This window comes from Piliocolobus tephrosceles, chromosome 9 (assembly GCF_002776525.5).
Source record: "Piliocolobus tephrosceles isolate RC106 chromosome 9, ASM277652v3, whole genome shotgun sequence".
Classification (NCBI taxonomy): Eukaryota; Metazoa; Chordata; class Mammalia; order Primates; family Cercopithecidae; genus Piliocolobus; species Piliocolobus tephrosceles.
Window position 1 is genome coordinate 891815 of NC_045442.1, and position 9740 is coordinate 901554.

Sequence of the window (9740 nt, forward strand, 5' to 3'; positions counted from 1 at the left end):
ACCCCACGCCCTGCGCCCAGGAGCATCCGGCCGACCCCACGCCCTGCGCCCAGGAGCATCCGGCCGAGGGAGGTGGGCAGCGGCGGCCTTCTCTCCCCTGCCTGCTGTTCCGGGAAAGCAGCTTGGGAAGCGCCCGCTTCTTGTCCGTCAGAACTGGAGGAAACCACCACATCAGTGGATGCTGAGAAAGGACAAATATACATTTTCAGGAGTATTTAAGCTGCCACGAGGACAGGAACGTGAACAGCAGAGCTTTTGCATTTTCAGGACAGAGAGACTCTGCTGCCAGCTCTGCACCGGCAGCACTTCCATGGGAGGCACAGGTCGTGGGGTGCAGGGTGGGGTTCCCAGCAGCTGCCAAGAGCACTTCAGATGCCTGCTCTCTGAGCCTGGGTCACGGGGCAGGAGACAAGTCCCTGCTGCCTCGGAGGGGAACCAGGAACCGTCTCGACTTGAGCTTCCTGGTGTGCAGTCGCCATTCGGAACTTAGAGAGGAAAGTTCCGGCTCTGGCCCCGGCGAGGTCCTTCCTCTCTCCTGTCAACACACGAGCGGCCTCTTAATCATCTGCCCAATGTTAGAAACAACTGCACAGAGCCAGGGGCTGGGTGCAGGGTGGCCTTGAGTAGGCCAGGGAGGGACAAGGCAGGAACAGGCCCCAGGGTCTGTGCTCTCCGCCGCGGGTTCAAACGCATCTCAGAGCTGGAGCTGACGCTTCCGTCCTGTGGGCAAAAGGCCTGACCCAGTGACAGAGGCCACACCTGGAAGACGTCGCTGCCTGTGGGTGGCGAGACGTCACTGACAGACGGCCCCATGGATAAATACCAGCTTCAGCATCACAGAGCGTCTCGAGTCGGTTCTGCACGGACAGACGGTGAGCCATGGTGCGTTCAGAGGCCGCTGCCTGCACAGCCACAGCCCGAGAAGCCTGAGACGTAGCTGACGGGGCCTCGCGCAGGCAGCACCCGGGCGCACGCGGGAACGGAGCAGTGCTGCCGGTGCCGTTGGCCGGCGACACTGGAGGGGGGGCGGCTGAAGTGTGCGGTCGGCCTCTGCTGGGAGAGGAGGTTACTTCGGGTGCAGGAGGCCACATGCCGGTTGTGCGTCAGAATCTGAGAGCCTCGCACGGGGCAGGAGGGTGGGTGCTGGGCCCTGCTGTCCTGGAGCTGTGGTCAGGCGTCCAGACCCCGGTCCTGACAGTGGGCAGTGGGGGCCCGAGGGCCGGGTGTGCACTGGGCAGGCTCTGTCCCGAAGGACTCCAGGTGTGCACCTCGTCAGAGCCGAGGTGGGCGCTGACCAGAGCCAGCTGCACAAAGGCAGCATCGCAAGGTGGCTTCTGAGGCCCTGAGTAGAAAATAATCAAAATTCAGAACAGACAGAGACCGGGCGCAATGCACAGTCCTCAGCGGGTCGCACTTCCCTGTGCTTCTGCGTGGGGAGGCTTCCGGAAAGGGGTGACTGGAGGGGACACCTGCAGGGGCACCTGGAAAGGATGCCTGGGGGGACGCCTGGGAGGACATGTCGGGGGACTCTTAGACTCTTGGGTGGTGACGGCTGCTCCCCAAGAACTGCCTGACTCTGCCCAGGGGGCCCTGGTCAAATCCTTTGGGATCGAGCTCTGAAGGAGGAAACCACCTCTGTGCTTTTGACACGGAAATAGTTGCATCGTTCTCAAATCTGTGACCCCTTGACCCAGCCAAACACTTGCTTTGGGGCCTTCCCAGCAGCTGGTCTCTGAGGCGCGCTGAGCCCTCCAGGCATCTTCCCCAGGGAACAATAGAAGCCCAAGTTTGCTGGAGCTGCCCCCTTCCTGGTGAGCGATTCCTGAGCCAGCCCCGAAACAGCCTCGTGCCCCGCTGCAATTCCACTGGGCTGGGCACTGAACAATAACGCATGGAAGGCATTTAAAAAAATTAATTTCAAGCTTCCTTCCTTGATTTGGACTTAATTTGCTAAAGCAGTTTTCATTCCAAGATGCTCTCCTCCCATGAAAAAAGCAAAACCCAAAAAAAAAAAAAAAAAAGAGCTAATTTATTTCTGACATGAATACAGCTTTGAAGAGTCCAGTGACTCAGTTGGGAGATGGGACGGGGAGAGAGGTGCAGGAGGAGCCTCTGAGTCCCCTATTGGGATGCACCTCACAGGCCACCGAGCCAGGGACCTCGACGCATGCAATTCTGTCTTGGCTTCAATGGCAAATTTAATTAGTGCACATTTAGCTGGCAGTTTGGGAGCAGATTCAATTAAGTGCTCCACCAGTTCTGAAGAGGCCTCATGCTGCTGAGAGTACCAGGCGTGGAGTTAGAATCAGGTGGAGGAGCTGTTTTCCTGGTTCAGGGGCCCAGGACCACCAGCAGGGGGGCGATGCTATGGGCGGGGGAGAGCAGACGCCCCCGTTCCGAGGTCCAAGAGCCTTTGGTAGTGGAGCAGGTCACGGAAGGGACTGAGCAGCTCTGAGAAACACTCAGCCCTAGCTGGCCTCCAGGCGGGTGTCATCGGAGTTTGAATTTTACTCCTCACGGTAATGCCCACGCAGGCCAGACATGCAGGAGACAGCTCCAGGAGGTCAGGAAGCAGAAAACCGTGTGGCTGCGCTGAGCACCAAGGCTGGAGACCATGCATGGGCGACCGTCTGCCTGGCGGGAATCTTTCAGCAGACTCCCACTGAAAAGAACAGTGGATGCCCCACTGTGCCCTGCAGCTTTTTCTTCCTTTTACTTTTGAAGCTTAACACATCCCTGCAGAGTGATCTAGAATGTCCTGGCATGTACAATTGCTCCAGGACTCGAACACCTGCCAGGCGCCAAGTCCCTTGGGGCCGTCCTCGGGTGTGGCGCAGCGAGGTGCCTTCATGTGCAGCCTGTGGGGACTTTCTGTCTTGGGGAGGAGAGGAGTCACATGCACGCCTGCTGTACACACTCACACGTGCACACACAGGCACATGCATGCACGTACACACACACACACACTCACATGCACACACATGCGCACACACACTCACATGCACGCGCATGCATGCACAAACCTGCACACACGCACACACTCACCTGCACTCACACACGTGCACCCACACATACGTACTGACGTGTGATTGTCTTACTCCTCCCAGAGGGCAGCTGAATGTAGTTTCTGAGTTTCTTGGGTGTTGGTTATCAGGGCCAGGCCTGGAGCTCCGGGTGAGCGGGAGAGGGCTGCGTGCAGAGAGGAAGCTTTCATGTGTTTTCTGAGCAGCAGGCTCAGTGCACCTCAGTGTCTGGGCATGGACCAGCCCCGTGTCCTCAGTGTCTCGGCGTGGACCAGCCCCGTGTCCTCAGTATCTGGATGTGGACCAGCCCCGTGTCCTCAGTGTCTCAGCGTGGGCAAGCCCCATGTCCTCAGTATCTGGATGTGGACCAGCCCCGTGTCCTCAGTGTCTAGGCATGGACCGGCCCCGTGTCCTCAGTCCATGGCTTGACTCCTCATGTCACAGCTGATGTTGTTTTCTCCCCACATTTCTGAGGCCTTAAGAGGTTCATGGGTTCACCCGCAGGCCACTCAGAGAGCAAGGGACACAGGACACTTTGAATCTTGATCTGATTCCGAGTCATCAGTCCGTGATGATTTCACAAACCCTGGACAGGACCACGGGGCAGGAGCAGACCAGGAGCTGGGGAGCAGTGACCTGACGGTCTGAGGGACGGCAAACCCTGGACAGGGCCATGGGTTGGGGGCAGACCAGGAGCTGGGGAGCAGTGAGCCAGTGACCTGAGGGACAGCCAGATGCCCTGTGGTCAGAACAAGGTGGCCCTGCCTGGAGGACAAAGAGACATGGGGGCGGGAAGGCAAGATCCAGGGCCAGGCCCAATTGTGAGTTGTTCTGACAAACGGGCATTTCCAGCCAGCACAGCCACGCGTGGCTGCCGTGGCCTAGTGAGATCAGACCCAGGGCAGTGCCTTTCCAGCCCCGCTGGGCTGCAGCCTCCGTCTGGGCTGGCGGCGACCTGACCGTCCAGCTGAGCTGCCCGTCCCGCCCCTGCTGCCTCCATTTCCCGCTGTCCTTCCACTGAGCGCCCTGAAAGTTCGGTGGGAAAGGGGGGCTGGGCTTTCCCATCCTGGGCCCCTCCTGTGTGCAGCCTTGGCCCTGGGCATGATGATGGCTCAGCCTCCTCCGGCCTCAGATTCCGAGGCTCTAAAAATGTCTCACCGCAAAATTTTAGAACATTGTCAAGAGAGAACATATCTTTTTCTCATTATGAAAAGCCAAAAAGTCACTGTTGAAGAATTTCATCCATTAAAAGTTTGCATTTGAATAAAATGAGCTTCTGTGTCTTATTTGGGCTTAGAGAAGCCGGGAGCTGGGAGCGGGAGCTCTTCCCTACCAAGGAGCTTGTGGCCAGAGTGCTCACATGGGCTTTCTCCAGGAGAGGCGCCTGAGAAGGACGACTGGAGGTCAGCCCCTACGATGACTGACCCCAACTCCCAGCGGCCTCAGGACGAGGCTCCCCGTGTGTGCTCAGCTGCCACCTGGGATCAAGGTGGCTCCAGCCTGTTCACGCCTCCACACTACTGGACACCGCCCACCCCCACCCGAGGCAGGGTGAGGTCCTATGTTGTGCTGTGGTGGGCGGGGCAGGCAGAAGGCCCCAGTCCCTGGACAGGGCGGTGTCAGGATGCTGCTGTGGGGCTCAGCTTCAGGCCCCAGGAGAGGGGAGGCAGGGGAGGGGAGCCGGGGGGTGGAGAAGGGGGCTGCAGGGGTACAGCTTGGAAGCAGGGGGCCTGGGGGTCTCCAGTCTCCACGTTCACAAGGAAGGTCACAGCCCCCACCGCCTGGCTGCCATCCCTGACCCCAGACTCCCTCAGGTCTTCCAGCCCCACTTCCCCAACCCACCCACTGGTCAAGGAGACCTGAGGGCAGGTGGGGCAGCCTGGACAGCACCCCAGGGGACGGTCAGCTGTGTTGGTCAATGCCCACGTGAGCGTGGGCCATGACTTCCCACCAGGTCCCTAAGTGGAGGAGTTCTGCGATGTTACAGCCTCATGCCTGCTCCTTGGGCCAAACCTGACCTTCCCCAGGCCTCTCCAAGGTGCCTGGGGGCCAGGGTCACAGGGTCAGTACGCATGACATGTGGCCCAGAACTCAGTGCAGGAGCACTGCCCCAGCCCAGGGGGAGCTTCCAGGCATGGGGCGTCCAGGGATGGGGTGTCCAGGCACGGGGATGTCCATTCAAGGGGTGTCCAAGCAGGGGGACATCCGTCCAGGCCGGTCTCAAGGATGTCGACTGATTTGTTTTTCTAAGACCACCAGAGTGGGCACAAAAGAACCAGCGAGTAGGCAAGGCTAAAAGCAAAACTGCAAATTTATTCTTTGGTCATCTAGCTTCAGGGACCGGAGCTGGGGGGGGTGGAGTTTCTAATACAGTCCCGACAAGAGTGGGGGCTGAGAAAGCCCGCCCCTGGCGCATCTGCTGGGAGCGACTTTTCTAGGAGTGGAAGGGCAATAGGCGGGGCACGGGCATGTCGGGGGAGGGGGGCGCTCCGCAGGTGCCACCAGGTAAATCTTGGTCTCCTCGGATTGTCATCACCTGGTGCATGCCTGATTAATCTGCACCTTCCCGGGCGTCAGCTGCATTCTCGCACACACAGGAAGAGTTGGTGGTGAAGAAGAACCCGGAAGTGCACCATCCTGCCTCCGTTAGTCCAAACATCAACGTCCAGGCTTTGTCCCCTGCCTGCCGCAGAGCTGGACAGCACGCTTCTCCGTCCTGAACCCGGACAGAAAGATTTCACTTTGACTCCAGAGGGCTCCAGTTGAACTGGAGGTGTTTAGAGAGCTGCCAAAGCTCCCCCTCAAATTTCTCTCAGGGGTTCGAGGAGCTGCAGGGGACAGTGATCTGTGCCAGCATCAGGCGAAGCCATGGAGCTGCCATCTCCATCGCGACCCAGCTCCGGCCGCGGCCCGGAATTGATGACACGCTCAGTGAGAGGGAAAATTGCATTTCCAGGGTGTCTGCCAGGGCTTGCCTTGATAAATGTTTAAAAATGTGCTAATATGCTCTATTTAGCCATCTTTATTACAGTCACTCTCAGGGAATCGGCTCAGTACCCTGCCTCCAGAGCACAGCTCCACGTCTGCGGTGCTTTCCTGGGCTCTGTCTGCGCAAAAGGCCCCAGCGTGTCGGTGGCACTGAGGTCTTTCAGAGCTGAGCAGCCCAGCTGCCCCCCAGGGGAACTTGGCTCCCACCAAGGCGGGAAACGTCCCTTGTGAGCCTCCAGCTGCTCTGGGTAGAACTCAGCCCCTCGGCCCCCAAGGTGTGGCCAACTGTTGGGCTGTGGTCAGGGTGCAGGTCACCCCACGTAAACTGGATGGCCCCACAGCAAGAGCCTCGGGGGCAATGTCACAGGAGACCTCACCGAGGCTGACGGGACGCCGGCTCAGGCACCGTCGGGCAAAGAGGCAGTCAGGTCAGAGGAAACAGTGTTCTCACGTGACCTGGGGCTCCTGGTGCTTGTCCACGTGAATGTGGTGTGGCCTCGTCAGACAGGGCCACAGGCCACAGGGCCATGGACAACAGGACCACCAACAGTGGGGAACCTGGTGCAGACGGCAACTCTTCCTTCTGTGTCTTTGCAGCTCTGCCCCCAAACATCTCACGTAGGGAGTCTCAGGGCTCAGAGTCCCCGTATGAGGACAGGCTGCATCCTGTGGGACCCCCTGCCTGACCCCATGGACCCTGCCCGTCCCCATGGACCCCGCCCGTCCCCACAGACCCCGCCCGTCCCCACGGACCCCCCCCATCCCCATCGACCCTGCCCATCCCCACGGACCCTGCCCATCCCCACGGACCCTGCCTATCCCCATGGACCTTGCCCGTCCCCACGGACCCTGCCCATCCCCATGGACCTTGCCCGTCCCCACAGACCCTGCCCATCCCCATGGACCTTGCCCGTCCCCACGGACCCCGCCTTCCCGAGCCCTGCCTTCCCGGACCCCGCCTTCCCGGACCCCGCTTTCCCGGACCCCGCCTTCCCGGATCCGGCCTTCCCAGACCCCGCCTTCCCAGACCCCACCTTCCCAAGCCCAGCCTTCCCAGATCCCACCTTCCTGGATCCCACCTTCCCGACCCTGCCTTCCCGGACCCCACCTTCCCAGACCCTGCCAGGTGCCCCTGCTGGAAAAGCTGCCAGTCCCCGGGGACTCGGAGGTGAGGGTTTCACAGGGTGCACGTGTCCAGGACCAGGCGTGGTGGGTGGGGTGGGCTGCCGTGAAGGAGCCCTTCCCAGGAGGATGGGTCTAGGGTCCCCCCACCCATGAAGGGAGTTGGACCCAGGGCTGAAGGTTGGCAATGCCAACCCCACTCCCTCTCTGGACCCCTGAGAAGGCCACAGAGAACGGCCCAGCCCTGATCCCTGCTCTGCTGGTCTGTGAGGAACTGAATCTCCTTTTTCTTTTGTTTTTCTTGAGCAGAGTCTCTGTCACCCAGGCTGGAGTGCAGTGGTGCCATCTCAGCTCATTGCTGTTTCTGGGCGTGAGGACTCTCCCTCCACATCTTCCCTCGAGGCTGGGACCACAGGCGTGCACCACAATGTCCAGCTAATCTTTCTACTATTTCTAGAGATGGGGTCTTGCTGTGTTGCCCAAGCTGGTCTCAAACTCCTGGGGCTCAAGTGCTTCACCTGCCTCAGTCTCCCAAAGTGCCAGGATTACAGGTGTGAGCCACCATGCCTGGCCTGGGCCTCCTTTCAGACCTGGGCTTTCCCTGTCTCCTCCCCCAGTGGACAGCACAATGTCCGCTTCTGAAGAAGAGCCCCCCCCCCCGCCCACAGCCCCGCCCCCCCGCCCACAGCCCCGCCCCTTCCCAGCCCCTGCCCCGCCCACAGCTCCCCACACGGAGCTGCTGGTGTCCCGGGTCCCTCTCGCCTCCACTCAGCAACCTCATGGCCTCCTGCCCTTCCTGTCCCGAGGGTGCCTCTGGCCTCACTGCATCCCACATCCTCAGGGACAGCTGGCTGGTGTCAGCTGCGTGAGGGCGGATGCGGTTTCCAGGCTGCTTAGGCCAGGTGGGAAGATTGCTAAGTCCTGCAGCCGCCTGGCCTGACTTGCCTTGAGCCAGCCTGCCCTGGGTTTTCTATGAGTGGCTGCCGTCATTACTGCTGGAATTCTTCCAGAAGGTGTGGGAATGTCAGAGCCGGGTCGGGGCAGCGACCTCTGGGCTTGAGCCCTTGGCCGGAAAGGGCCCAGCTCCCAGGCAGAGGACATCAGCTGCGTCTCACAAACGCTGACGACTGACCCCAGCTTCCCCCAAAGGCAGGGACCTTCAGAGGGACCGTGGCCCTCGTCCCCTCGGCGGAGAGGAAAGCAGCACTGTCCCCTTGGATTCTGGAGGCCTCTGCGAGGGTCCTGCGTTTCCACTCACCTGCTTCCACCCCAAGTCTCAAGTCCAGCGGCCGCCTGGGGCAGGGTCCATGTGCCACGGGGAGTCTGCATCCCTGCAGCCGCCAGGGCAGGACTGAGGCACCGGCTAAGGACATGGAAGCCAGCACCTGACCGGCTCCTCCAGCTCCAGCCCCAGAGGCTTCCGACTGCGGCCGTGATCAATCACAATATGCAAATCGCTCATTTATGAAATCTCATCACACCAGGGCAGTCTGATTCATTATTCAGCACTCCAGTTGTGTGCATAGAATCCCTAATGGCCCCGCAAGCCAAGGGCTTTTGATAACAGACCCCTGTTCGGGTGGCGCCATGTCTCTCCTGCCTCAGCGGGGCTGGGGGCTTCTGTGATCTCATCTCCATTCCACACAGACTTTGTTGAGTCCCGTTGTGTCGGAGGAGCCTCCCGTTGTGTCGGAGGAGCCTGGGTGCTCCTGGCTGGGGAGGCCGTCGGGCAGATGAGCCCCGGGGGCAGCACGGAGGCGGACGAGGAAGCCTCTCTGCTCAGCAGCCTCTGCACACGGGGTTCCAGCGTCCACACAGGCTTTCGAGGGGCCTCACAGCTGCTCCACAGATGGGACCCTTGGCCCATTCCCCAGTCCCAGGCCTGGGCAGTGCTGGCCCTGGGGGGCTCCCCTGAGGCCTGCTCCAATCTCAGGGCTGCAGAAGGGAGCCCCCAACCCACCTCACCCGGTCCCCAGGTCCCGGAGATCTGCACAGTCTCAAAGTCACGGGGCTCTGCCCCTCAGACTGTCCTGCAAACGGCTTAGCCTCTCTCCACCTCCACCCAGTGATGAGAACAGGGTCCTATAAGGAAAACAGTGGGGCTCAGGGGAGCGTGCACGTGCACCAAGCAGGTTCAGAGACTCCACGTCCGACAGAGCAGCCTCCTGGCCCAGCTCCAGCCTCGCCCTGGTGGCTCCTGGTCTCTGGGACAGGCTGCAGGGAGTGGCTGCTGCTACGGGTCAGAGGGGCTTCCGGGGACCAGGTGGGCAGAGGGTCCGTGCTCTTCTCTTTCCGGTTCCTGCTGACCCCCGGGCAGTGGAGTTGGAGGGACACCAGTGTCTCCAAGGGGCTGGCACCAAGTCATGACAGGGTCATAGGTCACTGTGGGAAGCGGGAAGGTGAGAGAAGCGTGGGGCCACGTTCGCAGCTGCAGAGGGTCCCAGCCTCGGCGGGGAGCACGGCCCCAGCGCACGGCCTCCCCGACGCCCCCAGATGCATGTTCCCTTCCCAGGACACTCGCGCCTGGATTAGGGCTGCTCCCACAACCCAGGATGACCTTGCCTCGAAAGACCCTTTTTCCAAACGTGAGTAACCACGTTACTCAAC